Here is a 24,632-nt window from a genome sequence, read left to right on the forward strand (position 1 = left end):
AGGAATTCCAGGAGGGTAACATCTGGATCCAAAATCAACCATCACAGCGTTGTCTCTTCTCACATTCAAAATCCAGTGTACTGCCACTATAGAGAGCCCACAGCCAGAAAGCTGTAAAGGGATGCACTTAAAATAGCTGAGTCACTAAAGGGTGGGAGCTGGAAGGTGAACAGGGGTGGCTTTTTGAACCACTGCCCAGCCCTAAAAGACCAGGCTGCTGTTTCCAGTCCACTTCAGGACAAATTCAACAAGAAAATTAACACCTCTGTCACCAGGAGAAGAGGCTCATCCCTTTGTCATGCACTTGGAACCAACAGAGGTCCATCAGGCAGCCAAGGTGAGAGGAGCAAACTTGTTATTTGATTTCATGCAACGTCCTACAGTGGAACTCAACAGCCCAGCAAAGGGCTCAGCAGCAGAGCTTCACCCAGCCTCAGCATTTCACATACAATTGAGGGGTTGTCATTATGTCTCAGTATATGGAGAATGCTCCTCTCGATATCTTTGCTTGCAGAATTAAACCCTGCACTCATCACCTCTCTGTGCCCTGAGGTAAGTAAGTACAAGTTTCTTCTGTAACTTCTGAATTAATTCAGTTTCCTGGCCTGTGCTGCATCACAGCTCAGAGCTCTCCTGGATATCTGGGTGGCACAGCGCATATTTTGGGATGTTTTGCATCTGTTAAAGGCAGATCCCTTTTCTCAATGGAACTTTCTAAGCTATTCCCCCCAGTGACATCATGCCTTCTCTGCTCCCACAGCCACAAAGGCATTTATTGATAGGCATGACATTTTCCTTTAATGCTTTCATTGTTTCCAGAGGTTTATTTGGGTTGTTGTTGGAAGTCAGAAAAACAAGACAAAAGGCTAAGTATGTTAAGAAGGAGATTTGGCCTTCATGCAAATCTGTGGTGAGAGAAAATCTCAGGGGCAATTTTTAGGGAATCTGCTTTCCACAGGCTTCTACAGTGACAAATAAGTGTCATCCAAGCCCCCTGGAACTGTCACCTCCTTCCAGCAGTTTGCTGCAATCTGATGCTTGGGTTTGGAGCTCTGTGCAGGGACTTGGCATGGGGATTTTAGAGCACTTCTCTAGATGTATCTGACTGCCTTGCTCTTCTTCCCTATTTGCCTCTTTAGATGCCTTTTTTTTTCCCTGAGAATTACCCACAGCACTTGCAGTGAGTTGTTGTCCAGAACGATGTGTTAGTTTATAGATAGATAAACTGACTGTTACATATTTCATTAAATATTCCTTAAGAGTTGCTTTGTGTCTAAGGGATTTTGCAGACATCCATGTAGACCCCTTCTAAAAGTTAATTTGTCTGGCAGTCTGGACAAAACAATACTCCAAAGGTTAATAAGCATGAAATGAATGGCTGGGTAGGCCTGGGCTAAGTGATCATTGGGAGGAGGGAGCAGCTTCTACTCTATTACATGCTGCTGCTGTTAAACCTCAGCAAATCTGCTAAATGAAGAAGAGCACAGAAGTGAGAGGCTCTCTAGGTCTTGCCCCTCAGTAGCCTCTGGCTTTGGTGTCACATAATGCTTGAACTGCTTGACAGACATGTGAGTTCTTCTGGGACTTGCTCTCAACGGAGCCCTGTGGGTTTGTAAAAAAAAAAATTATTATTATTATTATTACTATTGCTATTATTATTACTATTACTTTTATTATTATTATTATTTTGGGAGTGTTGCTGTTGTTGGGGTTTTTTTCTGGTTTTCATTTTTTTGTTGTTTGTTTGGGGGGTTTTTGTTTGGGTGTTTTTGGTAGTGATGGTGGAGTTTAGGTTTTGGGTTTTTCGCTACAAATTAAGATGCAGTTAATTGAGATGTGACATGCGAGATCCATGAGGTCTTACCAGTGCAGTCTCTGGTGAGAAGAGACTGCAGAATATGGTAGAACCTGTTCACCCAGGCTGGCCAGAAGCCACTGGAGGTGCTGGGAAGATCACCAAAATCTTCTAGGACTTTGCTTTGCTCTTCTCTTTAAATGTAGGTGGGTTCTCCTGTTTTATTTCTTTGCTTGTTTTTTATTTTCTTTTTTGAAAAATGCATCTGAGCCGCACCCTGCCCTGTTGGTCCCAGCTGAGATGGGAGCAGGTGAGTGCCACCCCACGTGCCTGCTGCTCCTGTTGCTGGGGAGGAGAGGGAGTGCAGGTGTTGATTAGAGGTGATCCTCTATCCAGGGGTTCCTTCCACCCCTTGTCAGCTCCTGACACTGAGGAGCTTGCTGACCTTTTCTGGCTTGCACTGGCTGTGCTTGGCTGACAGATTTTCAAGTACCAAACATCCCACTGCTGCCTGAACTCCTGCAGAGACCAGGGCGGTGACAATAGGGGTCAATTCACTGTGACATAATCGCCTACCAAAGAAATCTGCAGAATATTTATGACTTTCACAGCTTTTCCTTCTCCTGCAAGATTGACTCAGAAGCTAAACCCAATGTGTGGCTGTGCAGAATCCCCTGTGCTTTACAAGGACCATCAAACCTGTGTCCCCTGTGCTTTACAAGGACCATTTACTCAGTCTGAGATGCTGTTGCAGAGGACAACTTATTTTTGCCAGCAACCAGCACCAGACCAGTCAGCCTATTGTCACCTGATTATGTGTTTTTTATCAGGTGTAGACAGTGTTGTCTAGAGTGCAGTACACACCAGCAGGGGCCGAGGTTGGAGGAAGTAACATTCCAGAAAGTGGGAGAGAGGGCTGTGAGAGTGGGAGATGTTAAGGGAAGACCCAACAGCAAGGTGAGCTAAGGCCAGGTCAGGCCATGGCCTTCCTTAAAATGGCCTTTGTCACCTGGCAGCAGCAATCCTACAAGCCCTTTATATTTAATTCTTCCATTGAATTACTTTCAGCAAACAGAAATGAACCAAAACAACCCTGCCTTTTGCCCCGGGTTTGGCTTGGGGAGCTGGCTCCACTCTGGCAAGTGTCCACGAGGGCAGCTTGTGTCTGTGCCTGCACATGTGCTCCCGTGCTCCTCACTGAGCCCTGCACAAGTCAGGCGATGTTTTAATCTTACATCTTGGCCCCAGAGAAAGCAGTGGTTCATGTGCATCCTCAGCTGTGCGATGTGTCCAGGCAGAGCAGCCTGTCTGAGGGTTGGGGTAATGACCAAGGAGGGTGCCTGGGGCTCCTGTCTTGTCCTGCTGCTCTGTAGCAGGTTAAAGGAGCCCACAAAGCTGCCCCATCTCCTGTCCTGGAGCGTTTGGCCCCAGGAAGGCTCTTCAGGGCTTGCTAGTCCTAAATCACAGCTCAGGTCTGAGCCTTCAGGGCCCAAGAGCTGCACCTTGGCCGAGACCAGAGGTTTCTGGCTCTTGGCCAAGAGGAACCAGGTAAAAACCATAGGAAAGCTGGCACAGCAATTTCTTCTGTACAAGGCTGACAGCTCAGGATCCTGCTTTTGATGGGGTCTGTTGCCAGCAGATCCAGAAGACACTGGCCAGGGCCTGGAGCATCTGCCCTGTGCCCACCCTGGTGCAGGCTGTAAGTGCAGAGAGAGACCCTCCTGACATCCCCTGTGCCTGTCCCAGCCAAGGGGACAGCCCAGGGAACCTGGTGAGCATTACTGGAGCCCCAGGGATTTAAATAAAACACCCTGAATTGACAGCTCTCTTCTCCTCCTGTCTCCTTTCATCTCAAGGAAAGGAAGCCAATTTCCTTTGCAAAGTAATCTGAGCTCCAGGAGTTAAAGGTGCTGTTTTAAAGAGCTCGGTGGTGATGTTGCCCAAGGAGTTTACAGGCTGGGGAAAGCTCTCCGCCTCCGTGTGTAAAAACTAGGCTAATGATGTTTTTCTGCTTCACACAAGCTGGTGAGAGTTAATTAATTTTAAAAGCAGTTTGAAACACAGTCACAACATAGGTGCTAAGTTTTATTTATTAATATTCCATATTCAAAATACAAGACTAATTATTTATGTGCATAGCAAAGGGTGCACTTTTGTGCTAGTAATTCAATTTTAATGGTGTAGGTGGTACTTGCATTGAAATGTACTCAAAAAAAATGGCATTAGGTAAAAATTGTGTGTAGGTCTCTCATTAAGTGTTATCTTTGTTATGCTGGTTTAAAATTATTTCATGGTGCATTTGTCAAGACCAAACATCTGGCTTTTGCTGTAGCACATGGTGTTTCCTGAATTGCCAGTTTCCAGCCTGGAGGAAGGGGCTCAGAAGTGCATGGAAGTGGAGGGGTAGTATGGAACCAAATTTGTTCCCTGTGGTTTTGTTGTCAGTGACAAAAGAGCAGAAGGGGTTTGTTCCTGCTGTGGAGAGGGATGTGGAGCCCATGTAGGCTCTGACCTGGGGATGTAGAGGCATTCCCTATGCATTGATAGGGATGCAAGGAAAAATACTCACCAGAGAGCTTTTCTGTCTGGGTACCACATGGTCTTTGTTGGTGCTTCAACCCCTCTGCAGTTCGACCACATTTTCAGAGCTCTAATAAGTTTACAAACAAAAGAGTGGGCTCTTGCAAACAATTGTTTCTGTGTCAATGGTTTAGAGAAGACATCCCAGTTGTACATGCTATGAGGCAGAAATTGTCTCTTCCTACATGTTTGAATATAATTTAAAGTGGCTTGACTCTAAGTGGAGCCCCTGGATGCCCTGCTGGTGAATAAGTTCTGTGTTCCACTCTAGAGGAAAAAAAACAAAAACAAACCAACCAAACTACATTTGACAAAATCAGAAAAGAAACTGAAAAAATAATATTCTTTGGAGCTTTTTCTCCCTACTGAGTCTGAGGAAGATGGAGAGGGTGCAAAAACCCCCTGGGAAGTCCAGCTGTGGTGAAATTTTAGCAATAAGGAGATAGAGATACATCTTCTAATGCATAGAAGAGATACGCAAGAAGTCCTCTGCTCCAGCTTATCTAGGAGCTGCAGTAAACTCTGACACTTCTTAGAGTTTCAACCACATGCACAGCAAGGGTTTCAACTAAAGATGGTAGATACAGGCAGCAAAAGTCACATTTGTTCCCCTCGGCTTTGAAGGTTGTCCAAATTGCAGCTTAGTTAGGTTGTCACCAGGCTTAAGTAAGCTAAAATGTAAATGAATTGAAAGTAAAATGGCCTCAGTTTGGGTGATTTTTTAAAAGAGAAGTAAGTTGCAGTGAAGAAGACTTGGTAATGCACCAAGTTCAAAGTTTGTCTTTGCATGAGAGCAAAAGAGCCATATGAAGGGTGACTCAAAATTATAAGCAGAAATTGGAGAGGTGCCCACTGTGATAGTCTGAGCTCAGCTTAGAGGTAGATAAAGAAGGAAAGTTAAAAATTAACTTTCAGTTTTGCACATTAAGAGATGTGTTGTATTTCCTTATGATGCAACGTAATGAGAAAGAATTATTATTTAGTGATTTCACATTTTTCTCAAAATGTATGAATCTGAGACTTGTGTGTTGACTGGATCTATGTCTGCCTCACCCAAGCCTGCCAGTGCTTTTCTGAGAAATGCTGTTTGCCTCCAGATAAATTCATATTAACACTGGCTCTCCTTTCTCTATTCACAGGGTAAGAGGGTGGGGGAAGATTCAACAGGCAGATTCTTTTCTTGCTATCCTGGATAAAAATGCCATATGCTGATGGTATCCATTCCACCCTCTTCATCCTAACTGAAATCTCCCATGGGCTCAAGGGAGCTACCACTGTCCAGTGCCCCCACCAGCCCCTCCTTCAGTTCCTTGGTACCTGGGTTGGGATGTGAAATTTCCTCCCAAGGAACATATTAGACTCTTCTTTCTTATGAAGTTAGGTGCATTTTCCTTCTTGAAATTATGTTTCCCCTTTAACTCATGGTTTTTGCAGACATCCTTTCCACCTTGTATGCATATTGTGAGCTGGTAAAGAAACCTTTAAACGGCTTGAAGCTGCTGCTGGCTGTAAAGTAACTGGAGCTGACAGTGGGCTTGCACCAGCACAGAGCTGTAAATCAGTTAAATGTATTGCACATAATTTCCTGGTGCCTGCTTTCCTCGGGAGCAGAGCCCTGCTGGGATGAATGTCATCACAGCATGCAACTCCTGGATTTGATGCTCCTTTTGTTTGCAGGGGGAATGGGGCTCGCCTCTGCCAACAATGGTATGTTCTGCCACAGGGTCAGCAGCCACCTGACTTCTCTGCAGCCTTTCCCTCTTGCAGCCATAAAGATCTTGTACTTCACCCCACAAAATGCCCAGTAATTTATTTCAGGTGTACAGAACAGGTGGGAACTCTGTCCTGAAGTGCTGCTACCTTAAATGGGCAAATCCATGGGGAAAGAATCTCTGAGTGATTGAGGGCACTGTGCTTCTCTGTGTCCACTGGTAACTGGAGATTAAGCTCTTTTTTTCATCTTGGAACTTGCAAGAGATTTTTATTGCATTAGTTACATTAGGTATTAAGTAAAATTTCCACACCCTGGCTAATGCATGTGGATCAGCATTTGATAATTGAAAACACAAGGTAAGAACACAAAATAATTTCTGAAAAAAATTCTCAAAGCTGGCATTTTCTGAGAATTCATTGTAGCTTCTACTAAACTGCTGGAGTGCCAGCAGCTGCCTGGAGAAATGGGTGGCACTGGTGGCTGTCACTGGAGAAGCAGCCATTGCCATTCCTAGTAGTGCTGGACTGGGAGCAGCGTGGCACCACTCCCTTTGGATCATGGGCACTTACCCTGCCATGCTTTTCTGTAGATCCAGCCCCATCTGGTTCCAAGAGCTGCCAGCAAATCTGGTTACCTTTGTAAGCGCATGGCTTCATTTTTTATAATATTTTCCTTTCTTTTTTCCCCTGAACCCAGTGATATTCTACAATTACAATGTGTATTTATTTCTACTCTCGTGACTTCCTCTTGAAATTATGCAAGCTGTTTAAATCTCTCTGGCATTTTCATAGAAGGATGGATTCTGCAGGGTGTGGGAGTGTGTGTAGCAGCCATATAATTTCCTGCCTCTGATTTCCCCTGGGGAAGGGGAACAAAACACTAGCACCACGTGCACATTTTTGGAGGCCCTAAGATCCTTGCACCCTGAAAGTCAGCTGAGGGGGATGCAGCACCCCAAAGGCTGGTCTGGGGGACCTCAAAAGGGAGCTAATTATTCTCTGTCCTTTTGGGCTACAGAGCTGGGACTGCTTGACAGTGATTGCGACAGACTTTTGTCCCTGAGGAGCTGGGCATGGGAACAGTTGGGGCATGCAAGGGAGCAGATAAAAGAAACACTTATTGCAGGTCAGCATTTGTTCTTTGTACCAAAAGCCTGATTCTTCCACAAACACTCGTTTCACAAAACACTACAAACATTGCGTTAGGAAACACTGAAGAAAGCCACAAAAATAATCTGGATGTAAATCTTGCACCTGCTGTGAAGTGACCCTGCCTGGTCAGTGCTGGGTAAGGAGGTGAGGACGGGTGGGCATCCCTTTATTGCCTCCTCCCTGGTAAAGTTGCATCAGCCCCTGGGCTGGCTGCCCTCAGCCTGCCTTCACCTGCCTTGTGGGAGAAAACTGCCCATTTCTGCTAGCTGGCCTCCCCCAGAAAAAAACCTCATGAAAAGTACACTGCTGGGATTTCTATGAGACTCCAGCTCTTTCAGCGCTGAAGTTGAAAGGAAGTTGAATTGCAGCTTGCTTACACTAACTTAACTCCCTGCAGAAAGAGTTACCTCTGTGGCAAAAAACGTTTCCAAATCTGGGCTCTTAGAGGTAGGCTCCAAAATCCCTTCACACCCATGACCCAGGGCAGCTGTACCTGGTGCATCTATGGAGAGCAGAACAGGATTTGGGGAGCTCTGCTGGCACTGAGCCCTGCTGAGCTCTGGAGATTTCCATTATTTCTGTCAGGCTGCTAAGAGCTCTGCTATGCTGGAAATGAAGTTTGCAGCATGGATTAAACGAAGAGGTTGATTGAGGCACTTCCCTCCAAGCTCCACACCTTTGGGTGCTCTGGACATAAAATTAGTAATCCTTGGTGAGCTCCCTCATATCCACCCCAGTTTTCTCTCATGGTTGCACAGATTAAAATAATAAGTCTGCTGGTGTTGGTATTTTTCCCTCAAAAGAGTGCTGATGAACCTCTACATTTTTACATCTTTTGAGCATGCAGTGGGTTTGCAGCATAAGCAATCCAGGAGGATGGGTAGCACTGAGATCACTACACATCCATTACACATTTCACCCTGTATCTTCTTTTCTTTCTTTTCTGGAAATTCAGCTGCTGCCTTCAAAGTTTGTCATAACATTAGCCAGGACAAATAGATACCAACAAATGATACTCCTGGGGGGGAAAAGAAAATTTAAAAAATCCCAACTAGTTTACGAAAGCAGCTTGATAAACTGTTGAACATTTTGAACTTTTTGAAGCTTTCCTTGACAGTGTACAACTGGCCCAGACAAGCAGAGAGATCCTTTTGGTCCCTGTGTTTCCAGTGCCAAACACAGCATTGCTGTTCCAGGACACAGGAGGTGGGTGTGCTGGAAAGATGCCTGATGTTTGGGGAGTGTGAAGTGGATTTGGTGCATTTCAGTCCTTTCTCGTCTCTCAAACTTTTTGCATGAATAAAGCAAGTCTCTGTCTCAGCTTCCTCACAAGTGAAAGGGCTGGGGAGGGAACAGGGCAAGGAGTAGGGAGGAGAAAAGCCAGAAAAATGGGGATAAAGAAAAGAGGTCGCTCCTCCTCCCTGCCCAAGTCCTCTCCAGAAAATTCTCCAGGATGTCCAAAGGTTCCTGCCATAATTGCTGCTGTACCTCCTTCTGCTGACTGGTGAAGTCTTTTCTGTACTTTTGCCAAGCCACGTTTGGAGAACAGAAGAGGGGAAGTGTGTCTTTCCCAGCATCCCAGTCCAGCAGGAGGCAGGAGCAAGAAGGGAAATTGCCACTTCTTGGTCTCTATTAACACTTTCCCCCAGTTTGGCTTTGGCTGCCTGTTTGTAGCACCTCCAGGTTTTAGTTATACATCATGATTATCTACAAAATATTTTAATATTCCAGGCTAGGGTGCATTTATGGAGTGAATGTCACCCATCCTAGAATACAAAACATTCGCTGATGCATTGCACAGCTTTTGGTACAAACTATTTCCATTTGGTCTCTGCTCAAACTGCACAGTTCTAAAACAGGTAGAAAGGAACTGGATGTGTGTGTGTGTGTGTTTGTGTGTGTGTGTGTGTGTGTGTGTGTGTGTATGGGTGTGTGAAGTGAGGGGTGCTCTGAAAAACAGAGGATGTGATATAATTCCATGAGGAGCAGGCCCCTGGTGCTCTGCAAGAGGGTGCAAAGCCCAGTGAGCTCTCTGAGCCTCAGTGCAGCAGCGAGGAGTTGAATTGAAGTGGGATTTACAGGAACTGCTATGGGGTTGTTTGGGGTGCAGGCTAGGCACTGCCAGCTGCTGCTCACAGGCTGGCACTGTCACTGTCCTCCAAGTGTCCCAGGCAGCAGAATAGGCACAGCAGGCTGGGACCAAAGGTGCCTTAGGGAGAGACTTCCCCAGAAGTGCGTGTTGGTCTGTAAAAGGTCAGTGAACGGCAGCACCCTCTGACTCTCCTGGTTGCCCTGTGCTCTGGAGATATCTAAAGCTCCCATGCCTGACTTTCTCCTTGTCTGCAGCAGGCTCACCACCTGGGAGTTCTCCTCTCTGCTGTTGCAGAATGCCTTTCTTCCTTCAGCCAACTAAACCAGGCTGGCTTTGGGTCTGCCCCACACCCAGCCCCCAAAGTACCTTTTGTGAGGAAGGGTCCCCCTGCCTGACTTCCAACACTTTCCCCTGGCTGATGGTTGTCAGATGGGAATAGAGATGGGTGCAATGCTGCTGGTTCCCAGCCCACCTGGACACAGCTCTATTTATGTCTTATCTGTGATAGTTAATCATTACACTTTATATGCATCCCCCTGGCACACACTTATTCCTTCTGGAAATGAGTTGAGTCTCCTGAGACTGAGTGAGTAATGGTAAAAAGAAAGAAAAACCCCAAGAAACTGAGCTGAGTGTCTCTCATGCCCATGTGTAGTGCACCTCTATGACCAGACCTAGGGTGTTTCTGAAGATCCCAAGTCACTGTGCTGCAGTAGGGCCAAGGAGGAGGCTGAGCATATCTTCCTCTCAGAAATGGAGCAAATTTTCAGAGTGTGAGTCCTTGGGCAGGGACCTATGGGGAAGGCACCACATCTTCCCTCCAAGGCTCGGAGATGCTCGGTAGATCCTCTAACACTGATCTGTTGAGCAAGACAGAGCGAGTTTCAGGTTTCACTAGATGTGCTACTTTTAATCAGCTCATGTATTTAGAAAGGGTAGAATTCTGTGTAGCAGCCATCAGTGCCTGGCTTAGGGCCAGATGAGGAATAAGGGAAAAAATATATTACAGTGGGTGTGGTAGAACTCTGGAACAAGTTGCCCAGAGAGGTGGTTGATGCCCCATTCCTAGGAACTGTCTTGGGTTGCAATATAGGATGTGACCGAAAGTATGTATTCTATCACCATCAGCTGAAACCAGGTGGGGCAGTGTTCTTTATCTTTCCCAGGACCCATCCTTCCTCCAGGAGATATCTTCTGTTAATGGGTCATTGAGTCCCACTGCATCACTGATAAAATTACATCATCCCATCGGGAGATGCTCCACCCAGGGGGCTGAGCCAAACATTTCCTGCCTAGATAAAATCTGAGATTTGGAACACCATGGCAGCCCTTATCCACTGGATACAGTTTTCCACAGGAAAACCAAGCCCTTCTACATCATCACTGGACCTTTGGAGGAAAACTGCACCCTTCTACAGGATCACTGCTCCAACAGAACCACATCTGTCACTGCAGGAGGACTGCAGCCACCATTTAATGGGACTGCTACCAGCACCCTGACTGATGGGGTGTCAGCTTGTATTCTGACTCTGTCAGTGTTTTGGGTTTGTTTCTTGTAATACTGTATTTCTATTTTGATTTTTCCTAGTAAAGAACTGTTATTCCTATTCCCATATTTTTGCATGAGAGCTCCTTAATTTCAAAATTATAATAATTTGGAGGGAAAGGGTTTTCATTTTCCATTTCAAGAAAGGCTCTTACCTTTCTTAAAAAACACCTGTGTTTCAAACCAAGACAGAAACATTCAGGGCCAAGTTGGAGGGGCTCTGAGTAACCTGATCTACTTGAAGAGGCCCCTACTCATTTCCAGGAGTTGGACTACATGGCCTTCAAATGTCCAGTTCAATGCAAACTATTCTATGATTCTGTGATAGAGTCTCAGCTTGGGTTCCCCAGCTTCTGCCTGCAAGATTTCACTGAGCAGAGAGCAAACCTGGGTCCTGTATGGTCCATCCTCAGCTCCACAATGCAACAGCTGCTCCAGGCCATGTGCAAAGCTGCTGAAAACATGCAAATGCCAGTTTTTGTTCAGCTTCTTTGAGCAGTCCTGCAAAATGGAGGAGGAAGGTGCTGGATCAATGAATACCTGCTGGATACCTGGTAGCTGTGCTGCTGGAAGTTTGAGCTCCTCCTGGCAAATTTTGAAGGAGACATATCCAGCTCTAGGACAAATACAAGTTAACAGTGAAGGGGAAAAACAGTTGTTTCAGCCAAGATGAGAAGATTTAAAATGTAGAAAACACCTATGGGTTTGAGCACAGTACCACAAGACGAAAAACATGGATGTGGGAGAAGTCACTACGTGGAAAATTGATAATATGGCATGAAACAGTCCCATGAATTCCAATTCCCAAGCTCCCCAGTCTTGATCCTGGTTTAATAATCACAGCTTAATTGTAAAGTAGGAGAAGGGCTTTTTCTCTGCACTATGAGTTGTTCCACATGACTTCAAGATTTTCAAGTCTATAAAGAATTTTAAAATGTTTGAAGATGTTCAAGTAGGAAGGATTTGTGAAGAATACTTGTTTTAAGGAAAAAGCTTAGTATAACTAAAAACTTGGAAGCTTAGAAGTTCAAACTCCTTCAAACTTTTCTCCTTGCTAAAAGTAACAACTTCCAGCTTGGGCCACAGCTTGAGAACTGGATCCAACACCTGAAACTTGTTTTAGTTGTTTTTCTCTACATTTTTACTCCTTTTAGTTTTTGTTTGTTTGTTTTGTTTTGTTTTGTTTTGTGGTGGGTTTTTTTTATGTGCTGATGGATTCTGACCTAGAGGCATAACTTTACTATGATGAACCAAATACATTCAAAATCACGTGTAATAAACCAGTACCTAAAAGATGCTGTTTCAGTATTTTCAGTGCTTGTTGGGGTGTTATGCTGATGGATTTCGTCTGTAGTTGTATGTCTTTCCGTTCCATTTATTTAATTATTGATTTTTAAACATTTTTAATACACAGTCATGAGATTTATTCCTTCAGTTAGAAGCAAAGATCATTTCACAGGACCAAGGTAGAGTTATTCTGCTATTTGTTGAGAATGAGTCAGAAAGCTCATACAATATTTTTTTATAGAATGTGTATTTTCTTGACAAAAAGTTATTTCACAGTTGTGCAAAATCTTCAAGGTGAGAGTTTAAGCAAAGCTATTTCAAAGCATGGAAGAAAAAGTAAGTGAAGTGATCAAAAGAAGGCTGAAAGGTCCATAAACTCACATATCTCGTGGAGTGGGTGCTTTAGCTGGCATACCAAGTGCCACAGAGCTTTTGATGAAAGCCTGAGATCTGGCTGTGTGACTGCTAACAAATTAATACATACAAAAACATGTTTTCAACCAGGGAAAGTTTTACCTTCAACTGAGCCCATTGAAAGAGGAAAACTGTGACCCTGGCCATGCTGATCATGGACTGGGAACAGGATAATCAGCCTGCTGGATACACTTCCCAGTGCTGTGGGTCTGGTAACTCCTCTCCTCAGGACAGAGAGAGACAGAAGTCCCTGCAGAGGATGCCGTGGCGGTGGTCCATGTTCCAGAGCCCAGAGATGCCCTCTGGAGGAGTCTGGCTTCCTCCTGGCTACAGGAGTTGCCCTGAGCTGTGCCACTAGCTAGCTGACCCAAAACTGGGAATGGGAGGTAAATCTCTTTGAAGATCTTTTGCCAAGGAAAGAGGGAAGACAGTCCTTTTAAAGAATGCCTTTTAAAGAAAGCCTCCTTGTGCCCAGTTTCCTCTCCCTTCCCTGGGGGAGCCAGTGGGCTCAGCGTGGAGCAGGCACATCTTCCATGGGCAAGTCCCCTGTGAGAGCTAAGTCCTGATCAGGTGTCCCCAGCCCTCTGCACATGGCTCTACAACTGCAGAGGATTGTCACCTATTACTTTTTTTTCCCCCCTAGAGTTGGGATTGAAAGCACAAGATATGTAATTTTGTGTTTGGATTTAGTTGTTTATTAATTTTTATTGTAGTACACTGAGTCCTACAGCAGTTCTAGCTAACAAGCTAAAAATGAAGAAATGGTGATGTATTTCTCTCATTACAAGGTCTTTTAAGACTTAATTCTTCAGTTGAAAACTAACACTTAAACTGTTTTTACTTTTGACCTAATGACTAAACACCCATGAACTGCAATGTAGCATTTTTTATTTAATCATAAAAGTACTGCCTATACCTAAGAAGAAGAGGGACAAGAAGAAAGAAAACTTCCACCCTAAAACCTCCATCTTGCCTTTTATTTATTACTATATTCTAAACCCCCAAATTCCAAATCTTTCACCATGTGATATTACACACTTCTTATTCAAACAAAACACTAGTGATTCTAGTTTTATTATTTAATTTTGGGAGCCTTTTCCAAGGCCTTAGGTCAAAAGCAGTGCTCTTTTGGGGGTCAGTGCCTGACAGCACAGAAAGTTCAAAACTTCCTGTTTCCAGGGTTCCAGCAGTCACCTTGTCACTGGGGCTACAGGATGGAAGCATTTAAACTCCTGCCCGCTTCATGGGCAGCTTTTTGGGTAAATACCAATATAGATAACAAGTTGCCACTCACACATGAAGGCTGGAGCTGGGGTGGGGAGAACAGTGCAGGAATTTTCCAGAAAGACTGTGTGTGCTGCAGCTGAGTTTTATTCATTAGCTGAATTTTAATCAACTTCAGTTGAACCAAATTAACATTGACTTCAAATCCACTGAGAAAGGAGTAGGGAAAGCACAACAAAAAAAAAAACCCCAGGGAAACAACACCCTTTATTACATACTGATAAAAGACAAAGCTTTCTGCTCACCTAAAATTAAGTGGTGTTACAAATGTTGAAATTCATTGTGAAATGCTTCAGATTTTGGACAAGCCTACTGCTGAAGTGAGCAATGCAGAGAAGCACAGGAGTGTGACAGCAACTTCCCCACACCTGCAGTAGCCCTGGCAGGTAAGGACAGGAATGTTATGTGCCCTGGATAAGAGAGTTGGGACTCGGAACAAGTGGCTTTTATTTCCCCTTCTCTGTTTAATGTGCTCCTTACCCCTGGACCATATCAACAAACTTTCTCCTTTACTTTTCAATCAATGGGCTGAACTCCATGGAGTGTTGTGATACTTAAAGCAGCTGGACAAAGTGGCTGAAATATGTTATCCACCTGAAAAGTGCTCAGGTGTTTTTCTAAGGTAATAAAAGTGACTGGGAAAACTGGGTGTCCAGAGCACTGAGGAATGATGACAAAATTAATGATGGCCATATGGAGAGCCAAATAGGAGCAAACCCTACTGTATTAGTATTGGGAGTGCAGATATGAAGTTTCTGAGAGGGATGGGGGAGCTGTGGGTGTTTCCAAAGATTCTCAGTAGAAATAAATGCTTTTGTGGTAAAACAAAAATTCTGTGTGAAAGCAAAAATGCAAAAATAAATGTCCATACCTCTGCTGAGTAGGAAGAAGGCTGAAATGTGCTCCTGTGTTGAAGGCAAGCAGAAATCTGAGCACTGTTCAGGCCAGACTGTAAATCTACTGAAGCCAGAGGTTACTCACAGGCATTGCAGGGCTAACAGCACATCCTGTTGTAAAACTGAACTTTAGCTTTTACTCATTTCTCAGCAACTGTTCTGGATATTGGCCATTTCTCAATATCCTCTTAAGTATTTTGTCTTGGAATAGAAATCTGGAGATAATTTCCATGTATCTAAATATTTATCCTGAGACATTTCAAAGATTAATGTGAATTTAATCCTCTACCTATGTGGCTGAACATGAAAATGCAAATATCTTAGTGACTAATTATATCCTTGAAATCTGGTTCTCTTTTTTCCTTTTTTGGTCCCCTAACTATTTCAGTTTAGTTCTCCAAAGCAAAACTGTGTTATCCTGGCATTCCCTGCCAGTGCTATCATGCCTTCCATCTGAAGGAACGCTCAGACCCTTGGATGTGCACTGACCAAGAGCCAATCCAATCCCCCAGTGCAAAATTTCTCCCCTGAATGAGTCACTGGGTAGCGAGCTCAGCCCTGTTTGTTTTCCCTGCCCTGCAGGGTAAGGGATGACGTGTACTGCAAATCCTGAGGCCTCTAATGCAATTTAAAGCTGTTCATAACAAAGAACAGAGAAGAATATCAAATTTCATTTCGGTGCACTAAAGGGAGAAGGTGCCATCTGTTCTTTATGTTGCTGATCATGAATATGCAGAAGAGATGGACCCAGCCTCGAGTGGCACCGTGCTGCTGCAGGAGCAGCAGCAAGACCAGTCCCCAAAGGGACATTATTGCAGCACAGCATCCAGGTATGGACACATCCTTGGTCTGGACTCCCAGGAAGGAGACTCACTGCCTGGCAGACCTTGAGTTAGGACTGCATTGGCCTCAGTGACAGGAAACAGCTTTAAGCAGGGAAGGGATGGAGGAGGAACCCATTTATGCAGCCAGACCTTGCAAGCAGGAACTAAAAGGCTACAGACTTGGAGAGTGGCTGGAAGAGGCTCAGCCATGGCAAAGGGCTACACACAAACACTTGGGACCAGAAAAAGAGCTCTTCTGTTCCTTGCAATAAACACCATGTTCCTAGTGATTTGCAGTTAACTCAGCTGTGAAAAAGCATGGCAGAAGCTTTGGTGTGGGGTGTGTTATGTCAACAGGAAACAAAGGAGATATACCTACATCTTTTTGCATGTGCAGGCAAGGGAAGAATGGTAGGCAAGGGTTTTCCAGCTGCAGAAATGCCATCATGATTTTAGGAGCAAAGTCTTTTGTAAGATTGTGTTATAACCAAGGTTTGGACTGAGACCTTCTGGGAGAGATTAAAGGAAGGTACAGAATTACTGCATGACAAAGAATGAAAGCTTGTCAAGAAAGAGAGGTAAATCATGGAGGGAGGAGGACAGTGCCTTGACAGAAGGGACAAAGTAAAAAATCAAGATGCTGCAGGTAAGGGCTTGACATGAGGGGTCGTGTGAAGTTCAAAGTCAGACTCACAAAAATTGGCATGTGAAGAGGCACAGCCTGTGACAGCCAGCATAAACTAACCCCTGTGCAGGTAAAGGTTGTGTAAAAATGCATTATGCACTGCATTGCTGTGCAGAAGAATTGGCAAGAACCTATGGACTATGCATAGCCTGGAAAGAGAGAAAGAAAAATAGGCTCCTACCCCAAACAAATCCTGCAGAGAAACAAAACCAGTGCAGGCTGGCAGGAGTGATCCAGCTATCTAAAGACAGAGGAATATCTGTGGATCCCAAGCTGGACACGTGCAAGAGCAGTACAGACAAACTGTGGTGGGTGAAAAGTTCCAATTTCCAGTGACTGCAGGCAAAAATGCTCGTTGAGTTACAAGGCTGCCATCCCTCTGTTCCCATCAGCAGGATGCCTTTATACTAGGCCACAGCAATGAAGGAGGGATCAGAGGGATGTCCTCAGGGGATATGAGTGTTCTGAACCCATAGAAGAGAGAACTCATGTCGCAGGGCTTTATAGGGTCTCCTGGCACACAGTGCTGACCAAGACAAGTTCAGAATGTGAAGCTGAGTCCTTGATTCTGGATATTTTCTGAAGCACGGGGTATAAGCCTTTTCCCTCTGCATATGAAACCTGGAGCTCTGGCTTCAGGAAGAAAGGTCTGTCTCCCAGCATGACTGGGCAGCATCTTGTGCTGTAATTAAACCTCCAAACAAAATGGAAGAGGGTCACCTCTGCTCAGCCCACTGCCATCCCTCACACTGGCAGAAGCTTCCTTTCCCCCCCAGCAATCCTGGGGTGTGTTTGTGGCAGCACCCTCTGTCCCTCACACCAGTCCTTCCCTCTCTGTCCTCCAGGCAGCTGAATAGCTCTCACTGGTCTGACATGAGCAGCTTCCCATGAACAGAGACTATTTTTTCATCAATACCAGCTTCCTAGAGATTTTTTTCCCCCAGACTGTTTGTTTACTAAAATGCTTACTCTGAAAATGTATGTCTCCTTAATTTATTGGTCCACTAGAGAAAACTGCATCATGTCTGAAATGTTTTAATAAGGATCCAAGGCGAGGGATGATCAAATAAATGATAATTACAGTGTCAGAGAGGCATTCCCAAATCCCCCACCCTCCTCAGATGTCAGTGTGCTGCAATAACCTTGAGCAGGAGCAGGAAGTGGTGTTGAAAGCCCATGTGAAGCTCCTGATAGCCACAGGGCTGCAGCAGCTCTTCCCTGTCCTGCTGGACACATGGAGGACTCCTTAGCACAGCAGCTCTCCCAGCCGTGCTGGTGACTAACCCTTAATGAGTTAGAGCTCCAGGGGACTCAGCACGGATTTTTAATTGGTTTTTCCTCGCTACCTCATGTGGGTTACCACCCCGTGTTGGTGGAAGATGAAAAGTTCATGGTTTCTGGGTAGTGGGGGCCCTGTTATGACGTGAGCAAAAGCAGAAAGGAGAGAGGTCATGGTTGGTGAGAGGTAAGGTTGGTAATTCTGAAGTTGAATATTCATGCTGCAGGGGCACAGGCGGGTTCTAAGGCAAGGGTCCCACACCCCCGTGCAGCATGTGCTCCTATGTGAGGAATGTCTACATGTAAAGGGGAAGGGTGTTCCACTGGTGCTTCAGTATACATGGAAAACCCCTACTTTCCTCTCTGTTCCTCTGTTGCCAAGCCCACAGTCTTCTTAGGAATCACGTGTGTTGTCAGAGCTTTGGTAGGACCACAAACCTCTTTTACACAAGGCTTTACCCACAGACTTCTCTGTAGCATATTATATAGCTCCAAAGGGGATAATCTGTACACTACACACCTCAAAAAGTAACTCCAGAAATGATGGGTACATCCATAACTGCAGGTTTGTCCTCACGTCCTGAGAAACAGCTTCTGCTCTGAGCTTTGCCCTTGTGCCCCTCAGAGCACAGGGATTGTCCCAGCAGTGATCAGGGGAAGTCCCTCAGGCTGAGGTGCAATGGAGGCAACTCAAAAAGACACTCAGGTTTCTCTTGGGGCCGGGGGGGAGTCCAAAATGTGTGTTGGGAGGTTGGGGAGAAGGCTTCTCTGAGGATTTCCAGTGAAGCTGTTCCCAGAGCCTGAGCAGGGACCCAGCTGGTACATTGCAGGTGGAGAAGAGGATCTTTCCACCATGGCTCACTCCAGCAGCACATCCTCACACAGCCCAGCTCTTCATGTGCCTATGCAGGGCCAAGGGGCTCCCAGGCACCAGTTGTCTGAACCTCCACCTCACCAAATTTCAGCCCTCCTGAACTTTCTGGGTGGTAAGGTCTCCAGTGAAGTTCCTCCATAAATAATCTCTGTGCCTTCGCCTTGTACTGAGAATCCAGCAGCTACTTAATATTTATAATATGGATGGTATTACACAGTGTATCAAAATATGCATATTATTTTATACAATCTTTAATGCTGCAAGTAGTGTCAGCTCTTTCACTTGTCATTGTGTGCTGTTGGTGAGGAAAAATACTGTTTTAACCTACATGGTTAAAACCTTTGTGGCATAGGGCTGATTTACAGTGTGCTTCATGGGATGCTTTTTTGGAAAGGATTTAGTCCTTCTCAAGTGTTTTTGTTGTTGAAAATGTTTGTGGGAATGGCACGGGCAGAGCCCACAGCACCTGCAGTGACTGGAACCCATCCCGACCACGCACGTCTGGCAATCCATATTTGAGGTACTGTGCTTGTCCAAACACAGGGGAAGGCATGGCCTCTGCTCCTCAGGCACCCTGAACCACCACAGTGTTATTAGGACACTCAGAATCACAGGATGGGAGCTAAAAGCTGAGACTGTTGATGGAATTGCTAATGAGGACCTAAAGATGACACGGTGAATAATAGCACATCAGTAATTGCTTTTTTCCTGTAGTGACTTAGCAATTAGAAATGGCAGAAGAAAATAAGGGTGAAATCTGAGAGCTGTGCTGTTCAGAGTACCTGTTTTTGTTTATTTTTAACCCTCCCTTTTGTCCCTCTAATCCCTTCTGTGATGATTTTGCTCCCTCGCTCTGCGAAGCGCCGCATTATATTTGCAATGCCCTGTCACTCGCATCATGTCTGCAAGCTGTCTTCTTCAGGCATGAGCTTATTTAGACAAGTTGTCAGGCTGAATGGGAAAAATCTTAAATCAATGTATTTCAGCATGCAATCATATATAGGCTAATTTATCTGCTGCCCTGTACAGCCTGCCAGGTTAAAATGAGGTCTTTCAGGCATGGTGCCTCTGAAAGTCTCCTGATTAACAGAGCCATTTTTATTGGTAGGTCGACAACACGATTGTTTTATGGTAATTGTTATCATTTGGACCTGTGTATATGCAAATGGGGGAGATTAAAGTAGAGGAATTATAAAGATGATGAATATGCAGCACGTAGCCAAGATGGCAGAGGGATAGAAATATTTTCCATGTTATGTTCTCCACTGTGGCTGGAGCGGTGAAGGGCTGGCCGCTTTTCCAGGCACAGGAACATCCCCATCCTACACTGACAGCCAGCAGAACACCTGCCTGCAGGGGACAGAACTGTGCCCACTCTCAGTCCCAAGTTTCTGCCTCTCTGTGTCCTCACACTGATCAAGGTGGCTGTCTCTCCTCCCAGTCAAAGGGCTTTGGGGATGGAAAATAGATGAATGGGCAAAAAAGATGAAGGAGTAGCACAAGTCACATCAGCACAAGATTTCTTGAAGTGGATTCATTAGTCCTAAGAGTACACTGCCTTTTGGGGTGGGTTTAAACATATTTCAGCTGTCTTTGATTGGCTTTTCTGTTCATGACTTCCTATCACTTTTATTTCTCTTGCCTGTTTTTAAGTGAAGCTTGGATGTGTGAAATACATTGTCTCTACAGGCATGGACCTTTCTAACCCTCACTGGCACAAAACCACACGGCAAGACTACCCCACCAGTAAATCTAATCCCTCACCTGGGAAGAACTACCTCTACAAATAAAGAGTACTCCAGTTTCTATCTCTCCAGCTCTGCTGCCCCTGAAATGGAAAGTAAAACCCCTGCAGGGAAGGTCTGGGCCATCAGTGTCAGACTTTCTTGAGGAAACCAGCAGCAGGTTAGGAGTGTGCAGATGCTCACTGAGCCTGGATCTACCCACAAAGAGCTGGCCTGAACTCAGCAGCTCACTTCAGATAAATCACTGAGATGAGATCATACCCTTTTCCCCCCTTTTTTTACATTACGTCATTGAGGCTTGTGGCAAGGGGAGCAGGACAGCAAATTTTGTCTCTATTAAAAACATGTCAGGCTTTTTTCTGTTTTGTAATATGTTTTAGTATCCATGTGGGAGAGCATTTCTGGCTGTGCCCTGCAGTTACAGCTCCACAACCTGAGCCACTGCATCCTCTCTTTTCCTCCATCTGCTGGAAATGAGATCAGTGTAGCCCCTCCATTCTTCTTCATGTGCCACCATCCTCAGCTGTGTATTTTTGCCTTGCAAGCCTTAGCCACTCGCTCTCACTGCATCACTCATCTGCAAGAGGCTGCTGTTTGCCTGTTCCATCTTTCTCAGGATTGCTGCTGGAGCATGGACTGACTGCCTTGCCCAAAGTTCCTGAAGAAGGGTAATGACCAGCAAAAATCTGTGCACAGCAAGGTCATGCCCAAGCTCATAATGCGTCGGTGGATGGGACTGCTCCTCAGTTTTGCAGAGGAACACAAGAGATTTTACAAGTTTGCTGACATTTGTGCCTGAGCAGATCAGGCATGCAGTGCTCCAGTGTCAGAGATGCTCTGTCTTCCACCAAGCATTGCTCAGGATTCCGGTCCTGTCCTCGAGGCCATGGGAAGATTGCACTGCTTTTAGCTGGGACAGAGTTAATTTGCTTCACAGTATCTTGCATGGGTTTATGTTTTGGATTTGTGCTACAAACAGTGTTTAAAATTCCTGTATGTTTTAGCCATTGACTTATACAGAGGCAAGACTTTTTCTGCCCCTCAGGTGGTTGGGAGTGCACAAGGAATTGGGAGGGAAGCCAGCTGGGACAGCTGACACCAGCTGACCACAGGGATATCCCACAGCATATGGCCCTGTGATCAGCATAGGGAGCTGGGAAAGAAGAAGGAAGTGAGGGACATTCAGAGCAATGGTCTAAATCATCATTACACATGATGGAATCCTGCTGTCCTGGAGATGACTGAACATCTGCCCATGGGAAGCAGTGAATGAATTCCTTGTTTCTTTGTGTGAGTGCTGCTTTGGCTTTACCTGTTAAACTGTCTTTATCTCAACCCATGAATTTTCTCACCTTTGCTCTTCTGATTCTCTTCCCCATCCATCCCACCTGGGGAGAGTGATCAAGAGGCTGTGTGGGCTTTGGTACCACCTGGGATTAAACCACAACATGCACGTTTTCCTTAAAAGCCTTATTTCCTTAGCTGTCCAAGAAGAGAACCAGTGCCTACAATAGCAGAGGTTTGTCATGAGTGGGAAAAACAATACGTTGAAGACACTTTTCTCTCTGCTCTACTGTCCTGTTTTGTTCCTCTTTTCCTGTGTTTCTGAATGCAACCAAAACCTGGCCTTGAAAACCCAGTACACCAAAGAATAACATCCTGGCTTGGATCAGCAACTGTGTGACCAGCAGGACCAGAGCAGTGACCACCCCTCTGTACTCAGCACTGGTGAGGTCACACCTCCAATCCTGGGTTCAGTTCTGGGCTTCTCACTACTAGAAGGACATTAAGGGGCTGGAGTGTGTCCAGAGAAGGGCAATGGAGCTGGGGAAGGGTCTGGAGCACAAGTCCTGTGAGGAGCAGCTGAGGGAGCTGGGGGTGTTTTGCCTGGAAAAAAAGGGGGCTCAGCAATAAGGGGAGTCATTGTTGTCTACAACTCCCTGACAGGAGGGTGTAGCCAGGTGGGGTTGAACTCTTCTCCCAAGTAACAGGAGATAGGACAAGAGGAAATGGCCTCAAGTTGTGCCAGGGAATGTTCCAGTTGGGTATTAGGAAAATTTCTTCAGGGAAAGGGCTATCAGGCACAGGGTGTCCAGGGGAGTGGCTGAGTCCCCACCCCTGGAGGTATTTGACAGATGTGTAACGTGGCCCTTAGGGACACAGTTTTGTGGTGGACTTGGAAGGGCTGGGATAAGGTCTGAGATAATGGCTGGGCTCAGTGATTTTAGAGGTTTTTTCCAACATAAATGATTCTATTATTCTATAATTCTGTATTTACCAGTATTTCCTTATGAGCCTCTGTTGTTCCATGACATTTGATTCACCATAACAGAGAGATTGTTTGGCTTGGTGTTCTGTTCAGTCACGGTGTGGGTCATGGACCCAACCAGGGTCTGATCAAGGATATTCCCTTACCACTCTTGTCCCTCACACTCCAGCCAGCAGCAGAGATTGAAAATTTCAAAGCATCTCCACTAAGTTTAAAGGATAATAAAAGTGTTTTGTCATTGAGGGCTACCTCTGATTCTCTCCCATTCACCATCACACAGCCTTTCCTTGCAGGGCTCACCCCAGATCAGCTGAGATGTGCAGTTTCATCACTTCTACTGCTTTCAATAATGTTGTCCCCAAGAAGTCATCCTGATAAAGCCACACACATGCCCATTCCAACACACTCTTCTCTTTGAGGAGCATAGGCCAAGCATTGTGCTTAAGGAACTTTCACTCATGAGTTACACAGACCTGAAGACATGTCTCAGAGCTATCCTTTCTCTGTGTCACTGGCAGACATCTGTGTCAGGGATTGGGCAGCAGTCAGCCTCAGCTTTGTCCCAGCAAGGAGCTCACAGTCCAGGCAGACTTGATTTTTTTAAAGCTGAAAGTCAAATCACTGGAACGAAATTCTGCTATTTCAACAGGAAAATCTGTTCAGCTGGATCTGGGTTGAAGAAGAGGATGGATATCTCATTTTGTGTAAAATACCAGCAAGTAATCTGATACTTTTCTATGACTAACACAATAGGTCACATTTGAATGGTCGATGGAGAGATGAGAGAGTTCATATTCTATTACCAAATCCCTGAGCCATCTGGTTCCTAATGGCTTCTTTCAAAACAAAAGGAATAAAACTTCCAAATTGTGCAATGCAAACTGACACCCTCACTTAGATAGAAGATGCCCATTGCTTCACATCATCAAATGAGATCAAAGCCTCCACAATTATAGTTTCAGGTATTTCTGCCCATGCACTTAATGGCAAATATTTCCTTCTCGTTGCTCAAGCTGGTTTAGCCCATCACTGGGAACCACAAGTTGGAAAGTGGAGGGCAGTGGCTGTTACCACGGTGGGTGTTTGTTTCCAGTGGGGCGGGGGAGCTTTGATGGCACGAAGATGGGGAAAAGTCCAGCAGGAGTGTGGGGCTTGGCAGGGTGCTGTGGGCTGTGCCACCCCTCCCAGCTATGCTGACACGGTGCTGGGGTGAGTAGTGCACTAGGCAACATGTCTTTGTCCTCATCCTGTGCCCTGGGGTGGTAGCTGCTAGCTGGGCTCTGCCACCAGAGCCAGGTGCTTCCTCGTGACCCACGTGAGCTGAGCTCCAGGAGAGGAACAAGAGCCTTCCCTATGTCACATCCTTTTTCTGTGATTATGCTTTGATACCAGGAGCACGTGCAGTGTGTGCTTTGCTCATGGCCTGGATTCTGCCACAGCTTGGCATATTTTGGGGAGGATTCCTCGGAAATGCTGCTATGCTCACAGAGGCTCGCCTGCTCAAGGAGAGGTGCCCCATGCCAGCCTAAATCCTGAGCTGGCTGCAATGCAAAGTGCAAACAGAAAATCCTGAAGAAATAAAGTGTTTTTAAGGGGGAGCTGCCACCTTTGCTTCCTGAGGACAAGCCCCTAGCACAGCCATGAGATGCCATCACAAGCTGGGTTGATCAGCCAGGCTGGTGCCTTTTAAATTGCAGGTCTGGCACACGTACCTATGGCAGTGACAGCCACAGGGGCTCTCAGCATCCAAGACAAAAGTCTGTGCTCATCCTAGCCCATGCCACGCTCACCAAACTGGTAAAATTGCCCGAGCTACTTTGCTTAAGTGATAGCTCAGTAACGTTTATTTGTGGTCACAATGCAAGTCTGCCCCAGGGAAACCCATGCCACAAGTTTTTCTATCCACACTTTCACTGTTGTGAAGCATATAATGATGTGGGTGTGCTCGTTGTCTAGCAAAGGCCCTGAGCCCCCTCCCCACGCTGCAGCCTCTGCTCTAGGTGCTCCTGGGCCACAGCAAGATGTATGCAGAGCTGCTGATGTGTTCTGCCTTTGGTCCTACATGTCCTTGTAATTTGAATTAAACCCATAGACAAATGAAAGGACACAAAATGCATATATTTATTATTCTCTATTTATCGCTTGTATATTTTAGCCAAGAACATCACAACACTGCGAGATGCTATCAGGGATTACAT

Source organism: Cinclus cinclus, chromosome 2 (assembly GCF_963662255.1).
Source record: "Cinclus cinclus chromosome 2, bCinCin1.1, whole genome shotgun sequence".
Classification (NCBI taxonomy): domain Eukaryota; kingdom Metazoa; phylum Chordata; class Aves; order Passeriformes; family Cinclidae; genus Cinclus; species Cinclus cinclus.